General features: G+C 47.6%; 1 protein-coding gene across 5 annotated transcripts in view; it reads left to right on the forward strand.

Annotated features, from left to right (window-relative positions):
• Window positions 1-19196, forward strand: part of CYRIB (CYFIP related Rac1 interactor B) — a 98532-nt gene that overhangs the window by 2559 nt on the left and 76777 nt on the right. The window contains exon 1 of one of the 5 annotated variants that reach the window (XM_031044407.2): window positions 18361-18584. The exons of 1 other annotated variant lie outside the window; for it this stretch is intronic. The gene's annotated coding sequence lies outside the window, so the exon portion shown is untranslated. Of the gene's footprint in view, window positions 1-18360; window positions 18585-18646; window positions 18910-19196 lie in introns of those variants that run through there. 3 more of the 5 variants (XM_031044406.2, XM_013127691.3, XM_031044405.2) reach the window with 3 other exon arrangements.

Here is a 19196-nt window from a genome sequence, read left to right on the forward strand (position 1 = left end):
GGAGCTGAGCCTGCCTCCCTGGCTCCCAGTACTTCCCCTGCAGCAGCACAGCTCTGAGGGAGGAGGTGGCTGCAGCAGCACTCACCGGCTGCGGGAATACAGCTGCTGGAGCCGGGATTTCAGACCTGCCGTGTCCTGCAGTGAGCAGAAAGCTCTTTGTGCAGTGTCTGCAGTTCCTGAGCTGCTGGAAATCTTTGTTCTGTGCTGCTCTGTGCAGAGCTTCATGCAGCCTGGATTTTCTTTTGGTGCCTTGGTTCTATTACTGTCTTTGCTGGGTGTATTTTAAAACTCCTTTCCCCAGTGGGTTCTTTGTTGGTTTCTGAATACTGCTCACATGAATTTATCCCTTTAAGATCTTCCCACACCAGAGATGCTCAAACTGAGTCTGTGGATGACCTTGTGGTATTAGGTGGGATAAATCTAATAGGTAGCTTTGGTTTCCATTCCCAGCAGGTTTTTCCATAGTGCAAGCTGCTTTTCTATCATCAAAATGCCATTTTTATAGAATGCTGAGTTTGATATCTGCAGTGCAGAAATGCTGTAAGATCTACTCCATGGTGTCCAGTGGACAAAGTCTTTATTTCTCAAAGGCTTTCTGGATAGAAAGGGAAAAATGCCAAATGTTTCAACTACAGCAGAGAACTAGGAATTTTATCTGAGTCTCACTAAAATGGTCTTTGTTAGAATCATAGAATGGTTTGGGTTGGAAGGGACCTTAAAGATCATCTGGTTTTTGTCTCAGACAGAATTAGAGAACACCCCCCACATCTGCCATGCTCCCAATCTTGAGGTCAAACCTCCTGGCTACAACCCTCGCTATGTAAGAAGAGAAATATAGACACTAGTTGTAATCTGTGCTATGAAAATCTAATCTCTGACCTAATTTGTTGTGATACCATGAAGAACCTGTCAGGAGCAATCACTGTAACCCGTGGCACAGATGCACTGCTGCTTTCCAGGAGCACTCACTCATTTCAGCCTCAGAGGGAGCAGTGTCACGCTTAGTCCATGCATTTGGGCTCCTCCACTTCCAAATTTGGAGAATAATACACAGACAACTTGCAGATAACTTTTGTTTTTCTTTCAAAATTAGAAGTGGGCAGCCTTATTATGTGTGGAAGTGAACCTCTTCTGCAGGACAATCCCAGCAGGACAAGCTGGCTTGAAACAGGCTGGGAAAGCTGGGGTTGGTCAGCCTGGAGAAGGCTCATGGAGACATTGTAATAGTCTTCCAATGCTTAAAGGGGTCTACAGGAAATCTGGAGAGGGGCTTTTGACAAGGGCCTGTAGTGCTAGGTCAAGGGGAAATGGCTCTAAACTGACAGAGGGGAGATTTAGATATGAGGAAGAAATTATTAACTATGAGGGTGGAACAGGTTGCCCAGTGAAGCTGTGGCTGCCCCATCCCTGGCAGTGTTCAAGGCCAGGTTGGATGGGGCTTGGAGCAACCTGCTCTAATGGAAGGTGTCCCTGCTCATGGAAGAGGCTGGAAATGGATGAGCTTTAAGGTTCCTTCCAATCAAAATCAGTCTGTGATTCTGTGAAACATGTGGTAAGGAAAATGAAACGTAACCAAAACCAGATCATCTTCTCTGTGTGTTGTAATAGCTGTTTGTGTACCTGTTAATTGCTAATGACCTTGTCTATGGTAGCAGCTTGGTTACAACCAGCTCACTGGGTGAGTGGTTAGAGGAGTGACGTGCCTGAACACCCAGTGTTAGCTGAGATTTCATGTGCTGATTCTGAGATGGCAAAACTGGCCAGACTCTGGTACAGGCCCTTTGAGTCAAGTTTGTTGTCCTTTTAGGAGCAAACCCAAGGTCTTCTGTGGAGCGTTACTGAAGCCATAACACTGCCAGTCTTTCTCTACGAGGCTAGAGAAGGAAGGAAGGTTTTACAGGTCAGGGATGCACAAACAATATGCTGAAAAACTGGTAATTGTGTTCCTAGGTCCTTGCACTGCTGCAGGGAGAAATCTGCTCTGTCAGAGACAAACAGCAGAGCTGGGCTTCCAGTTTCATTGTTGTAGAAATAACCATTCATTTGAAAACAGAAATATTACCTTTAAAAGGCTTTAATTGAAAGCACTAAATGAAAATGTGTATGCAGTCTATTCATAGCTGCCAAAATCTCTGTGCTTAGTGAAACACCATCAGTCTGTCTGGACTTTGAGAGCCTCTGGGTTGCTATCTGGGTTGTGGGATACAGTAAGATGCATGTACAACTTGAGGCCATGATCTATGACCTGATGCCTTCTCTGCTCACTCTCATAGGAACTACCTGCGCTGCTGTTAAGGCATTGGCTCTTACACTTTTGATTTTGAGCTTCCTCTTTATTTTCCGTGCTTGTGCACATCTTGTTGCCTCGCATACACTGGGTGCACGTAGCATAGAATAAGTGCATTTGGGTAGTGTTTTGTAAACTTGGCGTTCTTACATACACCCTGGGCACTCAGTGCTCAGGTTTCAGTGTGTTATTTGTTGATTTTGGTTCACTCCAGGCTTTTCCCTCCACCCACTCACTTCCTCCACAAATGTTTCCTCATTTCACCATTTTTTACACACATTTTAGGTTGCTGCCCGTTGTGGGCAGGCTCAGCGGGAGACAAGCAAGGAGAGGTGATGGAGAGGAGGAACAGAGGCAGGGAGAGGGTGTCTGCATGTGTGTGGGGCGAGGCGGTCTTGGTGCAGGTGTATTTTGGAGCAAAGGCTTGGAAGCAGGGCGGACGTATGGTGGAGGTGTGCAGTTTGAAGAGGGTGGATGGCTGTATGTGTCCTCAGGGTGGAATCACCATCCCTGGAAGTGTTCAGAAACCGTATTGATGAGGTCCTTGGTGACAAGGTAGTGGACTTGGCAGCCCTGTAGAAGAAGCTGATGAACTTAAAGGTCTTTTCCAACCTAGTTGGTTCTATGATTCTATGTCAGCATGCACACAGCTGGGAGACACAGGACATGTCGGGCTGGTCCGTGTGTGAGGTTTGAGGAAGGTGCATGCCCAGTACCAGGATGCAGCCAAACAGGGCCCCACTCCCCTCCTTTGCCCAGCACAGACAGGTTGCTCTGCCTCCAAGACTTGTTCTTGGAGCTTAAAAGCAGTAATGTTCTTTTATTGTGCCATTTATTAAATGCTTTAATGTGCCATTTTATTCTATCTGCTCCTTATTTCTTACAAAGGTTTCCCAGCTCCCCTTGGACAACGTCAATTTCTCAACCATGCAGGGTGCATCTGGGAGCTTATAGCCTGTTAAAGAGAGGGGGAAAAAAACCCACCATGAAAATAACATCTCTATAGTTTTAAATTAGGCAAGGGCTAAAATTAGAAAGAACAGGTCTGTCTGTGGCTGTGCAAACCAGCAGAGAATTAACATTCATCTGCTGCTGAGCAAGGCAAGCAGAGGTTTGCAGCTTGTACTTTCTTTGCCTTGTCCTGCTCTTGTCCTTGCAGCTTCTCTCCCCTGTAGGGCTCAGTCAGTAACTAGCACAGAGCTGTACAGATGCCACTTGCTGTGTGCCAACACTAGTGCTGCTTTCAGCACTGTGAAATGTTAGCAATAGCCAAAGTGGTTTTATGGCATTCTTTTAATGTTTTTGCTCAGCTGCTGTGAATGGAGCACAGTGCTCAGGTCACTTGCCAGAGCCCTGGATGTAGCCTGAGTTCCATGCTGGGGCCCATGTCTACCCACCACTTCCTCGGCAAGATAGGTGCCCCATGACACTTATGCTTGTTTCCTCTCCCCAGCTGTGGTTTACTTTGTCAGCTGAAACTGTGTTGTTGTTAATGGGGCTGCAGCAGAAACCAGTCACTGAAATAATTTATATCACAAGTGTAAGTTTAGGTGGGTTTGGTTCTTCGCAGGTCCATCTTTAATTTTACATCCTGGCACTGTTTCCATTTGCAACTAGACCCACATAAATGAGATATTAGGAAGATGTTCTTTACTGTGAGGGTGCTGAGGGCCTGGTACAGGATGCCCAGAGAACCTGTGCCTGCCCCATCCTTGGTAGTCTTTAAGGCCAGGTTGGACAGGGCTTGGAGCAAGCTGCTCTAGTGGAAGGTGTCCCTGCCCATGGCAGGGGGTTGGAACTGGATGAGCTTTAAGGTCCCTTCCAGCTAAAACCAGTCTATGATTCCAAGTTGAAGTGGGAATAGACTGGTGGGAACTTGCTGCCGGAGGGCAAAATGATACGAAAAAAGGACCTTGAGCTGCTGAGGAAGGGAGCTGCAGGAGGGGTGGCTGTTACTTGGTTCTGCTGGTGGAGGTGACATCTGATGGAGCTGCTCATCTTCGGTGTTTGAGGGCAGAGAGAATGCCAGGAGCCTTCCTATCTCTCCTCCCTGCCCTGGGAACCACTGTGCTGGGCACCACTGGAGATAAACTAACTCCTGGGAGTGAATGTTCTTCAACCCTTAGCATATCCAGAGGAACTGGAGGTCACTTGGAAATCACAATTAAACAATGCCTCAGTGCAGCTTTGAAACATTTACTCACAGGGCTGGCAGTTGAACTGCTGAGCTCCCTCCCGTAACAGTACAGGAGACAGCGCTCTGGTATGACTGTCAGCAGCCAGTGGTGACTGCAGAGCTTCACCAGCAATGGCAGGGTTGCATTCCTGCCCCTCTCACCTTGCTCCCATTGGAGCCTACAGGGTGCTAAAGCAGGGAGGGCTGGACTCCAGCTCATGCTGGAGGATTTGAAGTGTCTGGGCTGCTGCAGGCCAGGGCCAGCACTGAAGGACCATCCCAAAATGGGAACTGCCATGTAGCTGTGCTTTGGAGGAGGGCAGCAGCCTGCACTGAACCTGGAGCTGAGTTGTTTCCATGGACTGTGCCCTCTCTGAGCTGCCCCATGGAGAGACAACCAGAGCCTTTCTCTTTAGGCATCCCCAGCTGGTGTGCTCCTGATGGTGGACAACTGCTGCCATTGGCATAGAGTTATGTGATGTATGATTTATGTTCCCCCCAACTCAGTGCCTTGCCAGAGACACTCCCCATCACACTACCCCCTATCCCTCTATGTCCAGGGATGATTTGAGTTTTCATGATGGTGGGTATGGGCTAGTCAGCAAAACTTAAAGGGAGAAAATAGGAGCCCCATTCCTAATTCTGTTCTGCTAGTCCTAGCATTGAGGAGAGCAGATGCTCCAGCCCATGAATCCTCATCCCTCTAAAAGCCTGGCCATAGGACAGACACACTCTCTGTGCATTAGTGGGTCTGTCTGGCAGCCTGTTTATGTTGAGGTGTGAAGAAGTATCTAGTGTATGTGGCAACATCCTTGTGTAAGTGGGTATTGCAGGTACCTGCTGGCAATGGTCTGCAGCAATCTGTCAAATGTGAATGAAGAAGCCACTCACACCTCTATTTAAGGGTTGGGACCAAGTTTCTTTCCCAGGATTCTCCATCTGAAAGGTGATTATTTGTTTTGGGAACAGCTCTGAGCTGTAAAACTTGTACTGGGACTTCTTGTGCCCAGGATCCACAGCCCATCAGACATCCAGGTTATTTGCACTGCTGTCATTGCATTTATGAGTGAAAATTGCTTTCAGTCCACTTGAACATGTCCTAAGTCTGCTGTTACCCAGCTGTATGCCTGGACATGACATGAGTCACAACACCTTTAAAACACATTTATGCATTCAGGGTACACCTGGGATTTGTAGCTGCTGCTCATACTAAAAAAAATAGTCTTTTCAGCTCATCGCTGTTGTTTGGTCTGTCATCTTTTCCTTAAAAATAAGCTACTTGATGTGAGAAGCAGTTGGTGGATGTACTTGGAGCTCTTTCTCTGCAGGGGAACACCACCCTGGTGGAGATGACAATAGCCTTGAATGCTTCTGTATGGGGCTCCCAGGAGGTCACGTAGCTGGTACAGGACCAGTATGTTCTTCCTCCCTCAGACTCCTGTGGCACATCAGTCAGTTTGAGGAAGCAAGTGGGGCCCAGAAGGAAAATAGTGTGCTCAAGTGAGCATGTAGAAAAGCACTGATCCTGATAACCTTGTGTGCCTGCTACAGTGCTTATCCAGAGCCCTTGGAGAGGACCAGCAAGGCCACCAAAACGATTGTGGTTTATTAGTAGGCTGCCCAAAGCTGCACAGGTTTGGAGCTGTTCCTGAGCAGTTGTTGTTCTCATAGAGCTGAATACAGTTGTTTGCATATTGCACAGAGCTGGGGCTTTTCCTCTTCCTCTTAACTCTGTGGGGCTCCATTGTACATGTGTCTGTGAGGGAAGTCGCGTTCTCAGTCAGCACCCAAATTGGTGTAACTTCCCCTGGGCAGTGGCTCCCAGAACTGCTGGGGAAGGGGAAGGGCTGAGGCTGCTCTGTGGGGACTTCAGAACTTCCCCTGCATTTGTTCTCCTCCCCTGGTTCCTCACACTGCTGCTGTCATGGGACATGCACCAGCTGGGGTGTCTGCACAGGGGATGCTCGTGTCCACTCGAGAGGAGCCATGGGCTTCCTGTGAAATCCCCCAGTGAAGTAACAACTCACACCCAATCCGAACTACTATGCATGTACCCGACATGGCCCAGCCTCTCGTCAGCCCCACCACAGGAGGAGACCATAGGCAGCCCCACTGGTCCTGCCTGCACATGGGGAGCAGTTCCTGCTCACTCCCCTCTCCTGGGAGCTGTGCCTCTGGCTGCAGTACAGGGGAGAGGAGGAAAGTGACCTCTGTTTCTGCCTGCAGCCATGCCAGTGCATCCCAAGCCTTGGTTCAATGCAGGTGAGACCCAGCAACTCACCCAGTTGGTCTGCTCTCCAAAGCTGCTCACCCTTTTCTGCAGGATGGAGCCTAAATCCACAGACAGGCTTCCTTGGGGTTTGTAAGGTTTGACCTAGCAGGGACTGGTAGAGTCTGTAAGGCAGCTGTGGATGTGTCCCTAATGTACAGATCATCTTTCTCCCAATGTGCTGAATAATTCCTGAGCTGGAAGAGTGGAGAGAGCCTGTGCCTGGGAACCAGGTGAGCCACCCCCTCTTGGTGTGTACTGGTTTATGTCCTGCACTGTTCTTATGGGCTCCAGTCCTACTGTGAATTCCACTGACATCAGTAAAGCACTGACAGCTCCCACAGGAGCTGAGCAGGATCAGAGCTCTTGGGAAATGAAAGCAAGTCCGATGGTGTGAAAGATGTATTTTCTCTTATCCCAAAGCCTCCTTTTGCCCTAGACACCATTATTGCAAGTGCAATAGGTCAATGCAGGTTCCAGCCCTGTAAGAGGATGTATGTACCAGTTGATGAAGGGAACTTCAGAAATTGCCTTTCCCTTCTCTGAGATCACTTTAATCCCTTGAATGTCCAGAGATTAAAAGATACTTGATGAACATCCTAAACATTCATTGCACATTTCCGGTATCCAGCTGACCTCAAATCCTAAATGCAATGAATTTGCATTTGCTTCTAAAAGTGTCTCATTTTGTGAATCAAACTGTCATCACATTTGAAAATGAGACATTTGTATCTCTTGGAGTTTAAATTGCGGGATCAATTTCCCATTAATACTAAGGGTGTTGAAAGGACAAATTCTCTGCCTACTGCAGTGAAAATTTACCCTGAGGTATGACATTTCACCCGCCGCTGAGTATAAGAGGGTTGAATATAATGGACTGGAATAGCTAGATTTGCACATGCTGGTAACAAAAGCAGGTAAGCAGTGGAGGATCCCATTACAGAAAACCTTTCCTATTTGTTTTCTCCTCCTCCTTTTTCAGCCTTCAAAACTTGCATGCTCTTTGCAGTTCATAGAACTGCACTATTCAATAGCCAGTGCCTGAATTGGTACAGTTTAATCAAGTACCATAGGAGTGGATAAAGAGAGCCCTGAAGAGCTTCCACTCAGAAGGGCACGAAGAAATGGGAGCACCAGGGTACATCCCAGGCCTCATAGCTGAGCAGCAGCCACAAAGCCTGGCTCCAGCTTCACCAATTCCTGTGCAGGACCACAGAGCTACAAGTCCCATCACATGCTCCTCTGGTCACAGCTATGCTGACTGGCAGGGCTTTGCCAGAGCTTGGCTCTGCTCCTCGGTGTGGCTCCATCCTGTGTTAGAAGAGAGGAGGAGGACAGTTGGCAAGCCTCAACCCCCTCCTCCTCAATGAAATATGGAGGCAACTGGAGTGAGCCAGCAGCAAGCTAAAGCACATGGAATAGCTGCAAATAATGTGAACCCAGGGGCATAGTGAACCTGAGCCTGTGCTGAGGCATGTTTCCCTGAGGAAGTGCCAACATAACCCTGGAAAACATACCATGGAATTGCACCATACTGTCCCTCCCTTGTGCTATCATGGAAACCAGATGCCAGGATGGAAAAGCACCAGGAGCTGAATAAAAAAGCTTCAAGTGTCAGAGAGCCCTGCTCAGCCCTACCTTCTGCTGCAGGCCATCTATGCTTCCTGGCATTCCCTGGTCTCTTGCCAATTCCCATCAACAGCTGTAGTTTGTGGTTGTAATGCTCAGCATTTGTCTTCTCTTTCTCCCAGCAAACCTGCATCAAAGCTGGATGTGCAGCATGTAGCAGTCTGGGAGTCCCAGAATTGGCCTCCAAGCACAAACCCAAATCCTTCTTTATTGCTTTATCTTCCCCAAAGTACGAGATGCTGCAAGAGTGGGTCTGTAAATCTTCTGGGCCCTCCTGATGGACTGTGTGAGGAAAGGTTATAACAAAGTGCTTTGTAATGCATCATTTTGTTTCTTTTAAAGAACAGGCAAGTGCCAGCAGTAAATCTAAAGCTGGCTTGCCAGCCCAGCAGCAGCCTGCTTACTGCATTCAGTGGATAAAATGCTCTTCACTTCACTGTGCTTATTCCCAGTTTCTGTGTCGATGTATTACTGCTGAGAAGGCAGTTTGGGTAGGAGCGGCTCCAAGACGTAAGTAAGTGTCTGTTAGGAATCCCATTCCTTGCTTCAGGAGGCCCCAGAAGTTCATTAGATGTTTAATGTCTTCCAGTCACTGCTGCACTGGATGGAAATGAACTGGTGACCGAGAGGGGAAAGGTTCTCTCACACATTTACAAACCCAGAGGCATCTGTTCCCCAGACACAGATTTGTCTAATTCCCCTATACCACTGATGACCTGCCCTGAAATGATATTCTCATTCCCTTAGGAAATCCCTTGGGTTGATATCAACTAGATAGTTATTTTTGGGTTCTTTCCCAGAGAGAGTGCACTGGATTGCTCTGAACCCTACGCACCAAATAAATACATCATCGGACTGTAGTAAAGGTCCAAAAAGCTTTATTCAAGGGGAAAGAGTTTATTAATAATGAAGGGTAGTTCACTGTATTGTTTTGGAGCCAAGCAAAGCTAATAGAGCTTTTTTATATAGCGGAGATTAAAGTGTAGAATATGGAGACTGAATTGATTGCAATGTTTAATGGCAGCATAAAAGGCAATTAATGAATTGCAATGGGTAACTCTGCACTGAAGTGAAACATGCAGCTCGCAAGCAATGTATTAAGCATTTTGAAAGATTACAAAAGGCAGAAACAAAAGAAACAACCCAAACCCTTTATTGGTCAGTAAATGCCTATATTATTTTTTTTCCTAAGAAACTCATCTGAACAGATTTTAGATTCCTTTATCCTAAAGCTCTGGTGCATGCATGTGTGTGTGTGCTTCCCCCTTAGCACTTCCAAGATTAAATAAAGCCTTTACAAGCAGTTGATCAGTCTAACCAAATTCTCATGGCAGGGATGGATGGGAGTGCAGAGAACAGCCTTCCACAGATTCCTCTGGAAGAAAGGCTCTAAGCAAGGAGAGTTCCAAACTGCTGCATGTTTGGGCTGCCCCATGCTATTTACTGCTACCCCATTACAGTTTCCTAATGTGAAAGTGTATTTTCTATTCCTCTGCAATAACAGGAGAAGATAATGTTAAAAAGAGAAAGCAGCGTCATTGGGTGGAAGAGCTGTGCTTCAGGGGGAAGGTTTTCAAATGTTCTGCATTGAGCAAATTAAAGATTTATTGCAGAATAAACCTGCAGCCATTCCTTCTCCCTGACAGTCACTCTATTGTAATTTCATCCCTTTGCAGCCTTTCCAAACCCATCCATTTCTTCTGAAACCTTTGTCCAAGCCCGCGTTTGACACGAGGTCCTTTCCTGCACTGAGGTCTCCTGCTCTGCCATATTTCATGGCAGCCATTCAGCCTTCCAGTGGGGACACATGCCCCCTCTTTGCCATCTGGCCACATTCAAGTCCTCAGAGTGCAGTCCCCTCTGTGCTAAACCCACGCTTGTCACACTCATCTGCAAAGCCTCTCACAAGCTCAGGGCCAGAGCCTGTCATCCGAACGGCACTGAGTTATGCCTCAGGACAGAAGTGACCCCATTAAAACCATTTAGAAGCACACATACTTAGGACTGTCTCACTGCCCTTATGTTTCCCTCGGCTCTCACGTGGTTTGCTTTCACATCCCTGCTCAAGCTGGTGTTTTTTGAGCAAACCACAGAAATGCTGTATTCTTTATGTCTGCCCCTACCATCCTTTTAAAGTAAAATTCAAAGATAACTAATTACTAATGGGAGCATGAAGAAGCAGGTACCATGCCCGTTCTTGGTACAGAAGAACAGTGTAACTAATGAATCCTAGTTTTCTCCTGATTTGGGCTCTGTGTGCCCTGTTTTTCCCATTGGAGCTTTCTCAGTGTGAAACCTTCACTCCTCCCTGCCCCAGTTCTTCCCTGCTATGTTTCCAGTCTCTTCCATTGTAGCAGCTGGGCAAGAGGTGACACGTGCAGGCTGACTGGGCAGCAGACACATGCTGTCTGGTGTCCAGCAGCACAAACCGGATTTCCAGGAGAAAGTATGTCTTGGGACAGGGAGAACTGCTACCTGGCACAGGCCAAGGCAAGCTAGAGCCAGCTCTGCATGATCAGCCTCACTGGGAAGCACATAGTAAGGCACTGGCCTGTTCTGTCTTTGTACTCAGGTTCATTGGGTTAGGACTAACTTGGTGACTGCTGTGGGACACTGCATTTTGCCACATGGAGACACCTCACCACAGCAGTAGAAAACCTACGTGTACAACTGATCTCAGCATTTGTGCTTCCATAGAACCATAGAATGGTTTGTGTTGGAAGGGACCTTAAAGCTCATCCAGTTCCAGCCCCCTGCCATGGGCAGGGATGCCTTCCACTAGAGCAGGTGGCTCCAAGCCCCATGCAACCTGGCCTTGAACATTACCAGGGATGGGGCAGCCACAGCTTCTCTGGGCACCCTGTGCCAGTGCCTCATCCTTTCATTATGCCTTAGACTGTGAGCTGCTTGGAGCAGGAATGCACCAGTGTTGCTGTAAAGCACCATACAAATCTTTCCAACTTAGTTTTTTATGTATGAAGTTACTGAAGTTTAACACTGTCACTTCAAGCACTTAGAAACCATCAGAATGGGAGGCACCACTGACACCTCATCTTCTCACTTAACAATAAGTCCAAGGCCAGAAACATGGCTGAAGCTTCTCTGAGTTACAGCCTAGCACCTCACAAAGAGAAGTCTATTTTGGTTTTATCACTTTTTAGTTTGTTCATGGTCTGAGACAGGAATCATAGAATAAGGAGTATATGATCATGTATCTAAAACCCTCACTGGTTTGTGATGCGTTCCTGTAGAGGCACATGTTCATGGTGGGAAGCTCCTTGTTCAGATCTGACCATTAACATAATATGCACCTAAGCTCTGACTCCAGGAACCCAAATATCTCAAACTGCACTGGATCCAGACTGGTATGAACAGGCACAGAATAGTTCCCAGCTCATGTGTGAGGTTTAGCAGCTGGACATAAAAAAATACTCTCTTTTCATCAGTTGGGTAAGCTCAGAATAAGTTTAATTGCAATGTGTGGTGTCAGCTTTAGTCCCTTGTCTTGCAAACTGGGTATTAAACAACTGCATCTGGTGCTAGATTCAGTCTGAGGTACTGTATTCATGCTCAGGAAAAAGGAAGAGAAAGCATCTGGTGTGCAGTGTTCCAGTTGCTCAGCAAAGGAAGTGCTCTAAGTGCATGCCTGAATGCTTTGTTTTGTGGCAGCCTTCGTCTGCACCCAGCCTGTCCCCTCACAGATTAGAGAATGGGCAAAAGTCCTGGCTTTCCATTTCCTTTGCTAGCAAACTCTTTGCAGTCAGGGAGACTTTAGCTTATGTGAGCAGTAAGGACTCATTTCTGTCCCTCTAGCTAAGCCAGGCTTCCTAAAATGATCACTCTCAAAGGCTTTACTTTGGAACCCAAATATACCTACTGTGCAGGAGATGGGTGACTGGGATTTCTTATCCCACTGGAAAAGGAGTGCTACCTGTTCACTTTGTATGAGGTCCATGGATGGTCTACAAGAAAATGTGTGCGCTGGTGGAGAAAGGGTTTTCTCAAAGGTCTTTACTGTGTGCACTAAAATTATTTTAGTGTCTGCTGCTCTTTGGAGCATATTGATAGAATTGCATGGATGCAGCAATATAATGGGATACAGCAGATATAACAGTGTTATTTTAAAGAGCTAGATACAGTTGGTAAGCCAATAACTAAATCATAGTCTTTTTTCACTCATTGCTCAGTAGCCTTAGACTCAACATCACTTAGATCACAAAGATGAATTTGGTTTATAGTAGTCCAAGTGAATGTTGCCAAACCAGACAAGGTTTTGATCAGATGAATTGAATTCTACTCCTCAGATGGGAATAAACAGCCAGGTCCTTTCAACTTGAGCCAGTGGTGCAAGGATAGAACAACGCCAGCAGTGACACTGCAGCCCTGTGGAGTGCTGAGCATCCTCAGTTTGCTGTTGTGACACCTGACATTGAGGACCACATCCTATGGGATGGAGCCTGAGGTGCTTGCACTCGCTCATGTCTCACCCAGCCATGCCTAACACTGTTGTTCTGTGAACTTGTGTTTGTGCACTGAGTGTTGTAATGAGCCCCTGAGACTGACACTCTCCACAGCCCTTCCCTGAGGTGCTTTCAGGAACTTACCTATTTCCCCACCAAAAGATGGCAACATCCCCTGTGATCTGAAGAGCAAACTAAGTACCACGGTAGCAAAGGGAACAGCTGACACAAAGTGAAATGATCTCTTGACAGTGTCCCTTGGCAATACCTAGATACAGCCCCAGAATCCCTTAGGAGCCAATGCTGTTCTGAGAGTTTCTAATAACAAATGAAGCACTTGGGGGGGAAAAATGAGAAAAAAAAAAAGCAAGAGACAGAACCTCTCCAACGATGACATTGCTGCAAAGGACCAAAGTAAAACACCAGAGTCATGCTCCTGAGGCAGGCAGAATCCTCAATGAAATCGATGACTATTTGTTTCCATCAGGGCAGCACAATTGTGTTTGCTTAAAAAATACCCAACCCCAAACAAGACGAGGTTCTCTTCCAGAGAGTAATGACCCAGTCTGGCCCTCTTAAATACTGCCTTCCCTCTTCTCTGAAGCATTGATTCTGTCCATTTACTGGAATACTATTATGCTGCTGATTGATTAGAAACATTTTGTGAGTAAAAGAAAGGCTTGTGAGAAAGGTCCAGTTCAGATTATGGTTTATTTCCTACTGTGGTTCTGGTGTTTTTACTTCACTTAATAACCTGCCTTGCCTGAGAGCTAATGGGAAAGCAAGTGAAATGCTTGCCACTCTACATCCCCCTGCATTCACAGCCTCCTACAACCTAGTGAAGCCCTTACTCAAAGGCACTAACTGCTACTGAAGTGAATAAATCTGGGTACTTTCAGGAGCTAAGCTGAAGAAAGGTGCCTTTGATATGAGCAGAGGTGATGACCCAGCTCTTGCTGAAGTGATTGTAGCTTCTCCTCTGCACTGTACAAACCTCTGCTGCAGAATAGGTGCATCTGGGTTTTCCCTCACCTCAGTGCCATCAATTCAGAAGCAGAGCCCGTGGCCATGACCTCCTGAACTGGTAATGCTAGATTATCTCCATTGCTTAGCAGGCCTCTTCTCTCCCTGGGCAACTCAGCTGTTTGCTAGCAGCATGAGTGTTACCACTGATATTGCTCGCAGCATTTCTCAGTGCAACCATGTCTGTGCAATGATCACTGGAGAAATTCTGTATTTCACAAACTTTAATAAGAGGCTTAAAGATCTCACTGTCTAATTGTTGCTCTATTCTGTAACAAGTCACTACTCTGTCTTTGTTTTCCAGTAGAGATAAAATATGATTAAAATAGCTGCAGTTCCTCTTTCCACCTTCCCTTAGTGATTTCTGGTTTGCAGCCTTCCTTCTAATGCAGGCTTAACACCTGCCATTTTCTCTTTATTCCAAGTTTTGCTTCCTTGTCTCGTTCAGGTGAGCTGTACAGCTGAGGAAAGGCAGCAAAATCTGAAAACAAAAGAGCTTTATGTTGCAAAATCACCATTACCTTTGATCACAGTCCAACACTGAATCCTTCTGCGTCATTTGACTTAGTGTGAGTTAACTGGGAGTGTGTATCAGCTGAGGCTTCTGTACAGAGAGGCCTTGCTGGTCCCTTGCAGGGAGCGACTGCATCAACAGATGAACAAACTCCAAACTATCTCAGGCTCTGTAAGGGCAGAAGAGGAGATGACTAATGTAACCGGTCACGTGGAGTGGCTCCTCACAGCACGAGGAGATGACTTGCACCAGGTCTGCCAGAGGAAAAAGAATGAACTTCTGAAGTGCCTCAGTCTCCTCACCTAAATATCCAAACAACCTGTTTGGTCAAAGAGACTGAAAGGGGCTGAAAGGCATTTTGGGATTCTAAGTGCCTGTCTCCATGCACATATAAAACATCACAATTGTTTGGCAGTACAGTATCTGGAAGCACTTCAGGCATCCTTATAAGCATCTAATGAATTGACCTTGGCTTTTTGTTTTGTCTGTGCTTTTCAAAATGTATATAGATCATTCATATTTTGTTGTAACTGTTTATATTTCTGAAGAGCTACATTTACATCTGAGGATTTGTATTATCTAAAATGAAAGCCCCACAGGATACACAGTGTGAATGTGACTGCTTCTGCAATCCCTCATCTATTAGCTATGCACTTGAGAAGGTGGAGGAATCTAGAAGGGGGAGGGCAAAACCTCATGTTGGCTTTATCCAAACTGAAGGGTGCTGTGAACCACAACAGCAGAACAAGGGCTCTCTGCAGAGCTGCCTCTCTTTGCCATTCTTGACATTTTGCTGTAAGAAATCTCCTCTCTTTAAGAGTTATATATATATATATATATATATCTTTGGGTTTAGGATGCTTACTTTCTATTTTCATCCATGTAATGGAAAAGGACAAACAAGGCTGTTGTTCATGGACAGCAGGCCCTATTGTCCCTGCTGAGTACAAATGGGAGAGGATGATGATGACTTCCTTTTCTCCTTGGACATTCTCCCCTAGGCTACCATTAGGCTTAAGAGTAGTATTCTAACTGTGCATGGCACCTAAGGGCAGGCTTGCTTTTGTGGTTTTATCTACCTGTCTGGCCATCTACACATAAAAAAAGTCATCTTTTGTCACTGGTATACACACACATGTATAGAGCCCATATACATCCAACAGTACACTTGGAACTTCATAATCTTTGCTTGATGAAAACGCTCTGACCTGTTTTCTTCCCTACGTGTCAGCTATACCTACCTGGCAGTGGTACTCCTACTATCAAAACAATCCACAGGCACTGAGCAGTGTAAGAGCTATTCTGTTACCACTCTTTTATTTTGTGATACAAGCTGTCAAATATAATCTCTAATTTTGGTTTTTTGTATTTATCACAGTAATAATGTGGTAAAATAATTTTCTATTCAGAAGAAGCAATTAAATTAAAAGTGAAGGCAGAACTAACAGAAAATCCGTGGGTTTTTTAGTCATGCAGCATTTTCCAGAGTGTTCAGTCATTTCTTATGCTTCAATTATTATGTGGAATGTGGATGTCTTAGTACACAGCTGCTGTGAAAGCACTGGTGATGTTCAGGGTCTGAGTACTTGCACTTCTGAGCGATCCAAATCAAGGGTACCTTATAGTTTTGGTGAGCCCTAAAGAGTAAGTAGTATCATAAACCTGCTTATGGTTTCAGTGGGAAATCCTCCTTGTCTCACCCCTCCCTGCCAAGCAACAGGCAATTCATAATGTTACAAGCACCAAAAATCATTCAGCCCTGAGGCTGGTGTATGGTTTCCTTAGCTCTGTGTACCAGGACAAAGGTCTGTAGTATGAGAGGTGACAGCTCCCAGGTTTGTATTAAGCCCACATGGTAACGAGTCCAACATGAATGGACTCAGAGCATGATTCTGCTTCCCTTGAATTCAGTTCAGTGGATCTGGGTTGCTTCCTGCCTGGCACAGAGACTCTGGAAGGTCTGCAGACTTCAGAGAAGGAGAAGAGGTAGCGACCTGCCATCATCTTGGGTGCATCATCACACCTCAAAATCGGTATGTGCTAGCTGCAAAAACTCCTTTGTGTACAAGTGGAAAGTCATGTCAAGTGCTTGGCTGAGCCTACTCTCTTACACAAAGCAAGCACAAGGAGTACTGGCACATCTCTTCTGTTATTATACCCAAGCTGCTCCTGTGAAAATCTTCTTTCGTATCTTCTTGGCCATCTTCTCTATTTGCTCTGATCTATACAAGCTTCTAGGAGCCTCTGGGGCTTGCCTGAGCACTCCCCTTTCCCTGCTTAGGCAAAGGCAGCCAATAGTTACATGGTGTTCCAGCCCTGGTCTTGCCTGAATGTTATGCAAGGACTAAAACAAAGTGCAGTGATTTTCTTTGAGTTCATCAAGCAGGTCTTGCAGCGCATCTGTACTCACAGATGGCTTCCTTTATATCCCAGGATACTCTTTTATCTACAGTACTTTAAAGTTATTAGTGTAGTAAATCCATGTATCTTGAATCGTACCAACTGATGGGAGGAACTAATTTTGTCAGTTTAAGTTAACACAGATACAGGTATGAGAATAAAAAGAAGATAAAAACAGTGACATATAAATAAACCTCTGAGGTCCTTTCAATTTTCATTCTTTCTCAACATGGTTTTGGAAGGAACTCAGTATTCACTGAGCTTTGGCAATTATCAGAGTGATAGTCACCTTCTGAAGAGAAAGTAGCAGAAGTGGTTAGACATTTGGGTGGTTGATTTGCCTCTTTCAGTTTGAAAAATCACCTTTGCCAATGATAAGGCTCTGCTGTTTGAGGCTGCCAGGAGTTTTGCCTTGGCTGTATCCATGTGGTACTGCTGCCTGTTCCATTCGGTCTCCAAACAGGGCTTCCAAAGAACCACTGAACATGAAAGCTCAATGATACTTCATGGCAACGGTCTGAAAATCTTCGTCTGGATTCAGGTTACTTGAAAGCAGAACTTCTATGCATCTTTCACTATGAGGATGCTGAGGTGCTGGCACTGGGTGCCCAGAGAAGCTGTGCCTGCCCCATCCCTGGCAGTGTTCAAGGCCAGGCTGGATGGGGCTTGGAGCAACCTGTTATAATGGAAGGTGTCAGAGGTTGGAACCGGATGAGCTTTGAGGTCCCTTCCAACCCAAACCATTCCATGATTCTATGACATGTGTAGTTTTACTAACGCAGCAAGCTCCCAAACAAGCTTATTTGTGCTCTCCTGCTTTGGCAAATTCACCCGCACCACCAGTACCAAGCAGCTTAGGGTGTGCAGTGTCACCAAAACCCGAGCTGTGGTACAGGGGAGTCAGAAGTGAAACCTCCATAGTAGGATGTGTACAGAGAGGAAATTACATAACTAATGTCATGAAATGCCCTTTAAATACATTTTGGTGTTTCTTGACATATTTTCCTCTTATGTTTGCTGGGGAGACGGAGAGCACTTTGGCATTAGCCATTTCAGCAGTGGGATGTTCTTCCAGCACTTGCTGGGGAATGCAACTTTCCACTTTATTTTTCCTTCGCTCTTACAACACATCCACCTGGGCAGCAATTTATGCGCGACTTCCAGTCAGCGACCCCGCTTTCACAAAGAAGGAGCCTTATTTTCCTTCCCATCCCGGCTTTGCCAAGCACAGACATCTAAAGCCCCCGAGTCAGGCTTTAAAAACCCCCATCAACATCGCACAACCGGCTTAAGCCACGATCCATAACGTTAAGCTAATGGATTTAGTGAGCTGCTACCACAGGCTGCGAAGCAGACGAAGGGTCTCGCCCCTCTCTCAGGCGCTGCGGGAAGATGGCGGCCCCTTTAAGGAGGCTGACCCACCGCCACCTCCCCTGCCCGCCCGCCCCTATTCCGCTGCCCGCCCCTGCCCGAGACACTTGGAGTCGAAGCAGGTGCATGCGCAGTGCGCTGGCAGCCTGGCGCGCTTGCGCACTCACCTGCTGGTCGCTCACCCCCCCTCCCTTCACCCCCACTGGTACATCCGGGTCACAGCACGCCCGCCCGCACGGCCGGTGCCCCGCGGTGCCGTGCAGCTCGCACCCCCTCCCCTTCCTTCTCCTCCTCCTCCCCCCTCCTCCTCCCCCCGGCGCCGCCGCTATCGTGCCCTGCCCTGCGCGGGCTCCGGCCGCGCCGCTGCTGTCGCTGCCTCCGGCCGAGCGGGGGGAGGCGGCGGCCCCAGCTCCGGCTGCCGCTGCCGCTCGCAGCTCCGTCCGCGGGGCGGCTCGGTGAGTGTCAGCGGCGCGGAGGGCGGGGGGCCGGGCGCGGCGCTTCATCCTCGCATCATCCCCGGCGGCGCGGCCCTGCCTGCCCCTGAGGGGACGCGGCTCCCATCTGTTGCTCTCCCCCTCCGCGGGGCTGAGCACGCTTCCCCTCAGCCTCTCAGCAGCTCCGCGCCCCTGCCCTGCCCGTCCCGCCGCAGCTTCGCTCCGCAGCGCTGTGCGCTCAGCCCCCCCGTGGCCGCTGGCGGTGTGAGGGAAGGGGGCTGCGGCCTCCCGCGGCGGCTGCTGTTCGGGGAGAGAGACCTCGCGGATCGCCGGGATCTACCCTGTGGTAAATAACCCTCCTGCGGGGCTCCATCCCCTCGCCGGGGCGGGTCGGAGGCGGAGGACATGGTGCGAGTGCCGGCGGCTCCCCCGGTCTGTGGCGGGGGTTGAGGGCGCGTCCCCCGCCCGCCCGGTACGGAGCACGGAGGGACCGGGTGACAGCGTTAATGGTTAACCGGGAGGAGGGAACCATTGCAGCCCTTCCGACTGTGGCTGAGCCGTGCAGTGAGCGCAGAAACCGCTGCGAATTTGTCATAGTGAGGGTGTATCCTGCAGGTCTGTGTGCGGTAGCTG

Source organism: Melopsittacus undulatus, chromosome 1 (genome assembly GCF_012275295.1).
Source record: "Melopsittacus undulatus isolate bMelUnd1 chromosome 1, bMelUnd1.mat.Z, whole genome shotgun sequence".
NCBI lineage: Eukaryota > Metazoa > Chordata > Aves > Psittaciformes > Psittaculidae > Melopsittacus > Melopsittacus undulatus.